The sequence below is a fragment of the Hippichthys cyanospilos genome, chromosome 12, assembly GCF_059441005.1.
Source record: "Hippichthys cyanospilos isolate Australia breed blue-spotted pipefish chromosome 12, RoL_Hcya_1.0, whole genome shotgun sequence".
Lineage (NCBI taxonomy): Eukaryota > Metazoa > Chordata > Actinopteri > Syngnathiformes > Syngnathidae > Hippichthys > Hippichthys cyanospilos.
In genome coordinates, this window is record NC_142380.1 from 14,445,001 (window position 1) to 14,448,821 (window position 3,821).

Sequence of the window (3,821 nt, forward strand, 5' to 3'; positions counted from 1 at the left end):
CTAACATACGTTATATAGTCAAGGAAGGTGGAGAGTGGTGGCAAACTGTTAGAGCAGAGGCAGTTAAATTCAGTGACAAGATTGTCCCTCAGTTTGCGGTCCATCAGAGAGACAGTCAGGTCCTCCTCGGCTGAGGACAGCAGCTTGCCGTAGTCTGTACTCTCAAGGTGCAGCTTCATATCTGCGAGAGAGAGGGAAGCTCAGCAAAACAATGCACAATTCTTAGCACTGCTTAAAACACACTTACCTTTATTATTATTTGAAACGACCCTCAGCTCAAGTATTAATAATATTGCACATGCTAACATATACCAAAGGGATATACCTGGGACAAAAAAATACTAATGAGCTAAACGCATATAAGGCAGCACTATATAACATGCTAACATTAGCCAGCATATTATCCACAGTCAAAAGTTGTTGGGTCAACAAACAAACTAATTTTGGCCATATTATCATAAATGTTAACATTCATACTAAAAAGTACAAATTACAGATACTCGTGGGCCAGATTTCACAGAGAGACAGAACAACGTGTGTTTCGATGACAGTGACTGCTCTCAACTCAAAACTGTTCTCTTCCTGTCATAGCCTTAAAATGTATTAATGTGCATTAAATGCCTTGATGTAACCCCAGGGGGACTTGCACTCTCATTTGAGAACAGCCGAGCTATTGGACTTTTGTTTGACAAATATATATGGTTGAGTTGAGAATACAGTATTTGATTCTCTTTTGTTTTATGTGTTGAGAACCACTGGTCTTTATTCAACAACCCACCTCCCTCAGGGCTATTGAAGGATCTCTGCATTATGTAACTGTCAGGGTTATCCTTAAAAGTAGCCTAAGACAAGCCCAGCTGCTAAACAGCAAAATAGTAACTCAGACCAGCCAAGATTGACTCTTCTCCGCCCAGGCAAAGGGAAAAAAGCTTGGCGCACATACTCATGCGTTGCCAATAGCGTTTTCGTCGCTCAAGCGTCCCTGCCTGCTTTTTATTCATTCAGCAAAGCATCGCACATGACAAGACATAACAAAAAGAGCCAGTCGGGCGCCACCAACAGCTGGGCCAAGGTCCCAGCTCACACTTTCCTGCGCCAACAGCTTTATCGAAGGACTGGGGCGAGATGACTGCACACATGGATAGCAATGCACACTATTCTAGACAAGAAATAAGCACATAATGATAACAACCTAATATATGATTCCCTTCACAGTAACTGCGTAAAACCGAGAACAGGTGCAAAGGAGTACTACTACAAAGGTATGTTTTATTAAGTTGCAGATTTCCAGCAATCGGGGTCTCAAGATCATTTCCCTCCAGATAAGTGGGTGTTCATAGAAATTAATTTTGCAAAATTTCTGCCGATTAAAGCTACTCAACCACCGCGCTTGAATCCATTGGGACAACTAACATTTCTTTGGTTTTGTTTCACTGATCAAAGACTGAATGACTTCTAGAAATGAAATTAATGTGATATATGAGTCCCCCTTGAGCATATTAAAGCAACCACAGCAATGAGATCCAAAATAAACACAGCTGTTCTTATTTGTTTCTGGTACAAAATGACTGAAAGCAGCAAAGTGTTGAGATGTCTTGCTCTCACCTTCAAGTGTGTCACACTGGGCCAAATTGTGATAGTCAGTCTGTGTAAGGAGCCCGGCTTTAAGTCCGCGCACCAGACCCTCCAGATAACCATGGTCGATGTTGAAAGTGAGCTCTGAAAAGTCTGCCATCTTCCATGGAGTTCAAATGATGTTCCCCTGCACGGGTGATTTTGAAAGGATCTTCTCTCTGATTCAGACTCTGACTAACATTCATGAGTTCACATTCAGCCTGACAAGATTTTCCACATTTGGCCTGAAATGTTTTTGTTGTTTTTCCCCCACATTTCTCAGAGGGTTAATTTGTGAGGGTAACAGAACCTGAACATCAAGATGCATGATTAAGGTGTGTATTCATCAGAATAGTTTTTTGTAATAAGAAAATAAATTTCAAATTTAGCTTCTTAATTTTTCGTTGGGTCTTTTCATTTTTGTGCGCCTCCTTTTTGTTAAGCCTTTATTAAGACTAATGGGTCGATTACGGCATAAAGGGCAGATGATTAAACAAACTTTCATTTTGTCCCCTCCCATTATTTTGAAGTTTTTAAAAAAAAAAAAATCTTTAACCTCTAAATGGGCCCTTACGTAGCCTTGATAAGCTGTAAAACAAATGTGTGAAAGATTATCAACATTTTTAGATTCAATGGTTAAGGATGTGAGATGAGGCAAAACGTGCATTTGCACGGTATCTAAGGTAGTTTAATAATTAGTAGGTAATTAATACAATATTGAATTGCACTTATTACCGTAAACTCCTGACTATAAGCCACTACTTTTTCCCACGTTTTGTAATGTGAGATTTATTAATGACTGTTTTCTGGAGCGCTTCAAAAAGCTACATAGGTATGCCACATTTGTCCAACGAAATTACTGAACATGTGGACCAGTGAAAATGTCCAGATCCACCAACATAATGAATATTCATCAACTTGCAGTTCAAGGCGTAACTTCATGTAAAATGGAGGCTAAAAGTTTGACTCCGCCCAATAATCATTTGACTCCGCACATAGTCTATGGACATTCTATTTATTTTAATTTCACTTAAACTATTTTCTCTGTGATTTGTGAATAGTATTTTTTTCAAACTCCTAAATTCAGCATTTAAAAAAAATCACAAACTATAGACCGCCCCAAATCGAAATACAAACTTCAACCAGCCAGTTTTTGCGTTCTCTGCTGGGCTAATGTGGTACTGCAGCCATCATTGTCATTTTAATGTGGAGAACAACTTTCAACTACAGCTCTTGAACCCAATGCGCAATCAGAACCAAGACTTTCTTCTGTTTCCCAACTGTTCTGTTCATCAGTAAGCTAGAGCGGGCATGTCAAATTTATTTTGGCTCAGTGGCCGCATGGGGGGAAATCTATCCCCAAGAGGGCCGGACAGTTAAAATCATGATATTGTTGTAAAAAACAATTAGTGTTATTTAAATGTACATTTTTGCTCTGCACAATGGCCTGGACTCAAATACCCCCCAAAGGGCAGGGCTCGTCACTAAATATTGTTTAAAAGTAAATTATAGAAATAAAATTCCAGTAACTTCCTTTTGGGATCACAGTATAGCATTTTTCCTTAAATTGAATGAAGCGAATGGATTTTGTTTTCTGTTGTTCAAAAAATACACAATTTATATACAATACTTAATAAATAAACAACTAAACACAAAAAGACAAATATCCAGAGGAAGGAACATTCCTCAATCAAAATCTGTGATTTACAACTTTGAGAATTGCAACGACTTGACCAGAATAAAATGGTGCTGTAGTGTCTCATTTTGGACACTGAGTGTCACGTACGTTGAAAAAAAAGGTGAGTCGTAAATAAAGTATTGTAAAAATGAAATATAACACTGATTATCTATAATACAACTGGGACAAAAGCTGAATGTTTGGTAATGACCCAGATGGTGACCCCTGCCCATTGGAAATCTCTTTAGGTTGATTCTTCTATTTTTTTTGTTTGTTTGTTTTTTCACGTGCACAGCATCGGTTTTGCGCCCCACTTAGTTTGGAACGTTTCATTTTGTTCATTTAATTTCTCCGGGGCGGATCTGAACTGGCGCTACCGGGGCTGCGCGGGTGTGGGGGTGCCCCTGGTGGCAGGGCGGTGTGCGGTGGTGCCAAACCATTATGCGCCCCCAGTTGGCTTTCGCCCATGGGAAAATGCACAGGGTGCCCAACACAATTGCCGGGCCCGCTGAGGAGTAGCAGGATAAAG

The 3,821-nt window shown here is 39.7% G+C and overlaps 1 pseudogene; it reads right to left on the reverse strand.

The window, feature by feature from the left end:
* Window positions 1-1,820, reverse strand: part of LOC148415029 (V-type proton ATPase subunit d 1-like) — a 5,992-nt pseudogene extending 4,172 nt beyond the window's left edge.
* Window positions 1,821-3,821: the final 2,001 nt, after the last annotated feature.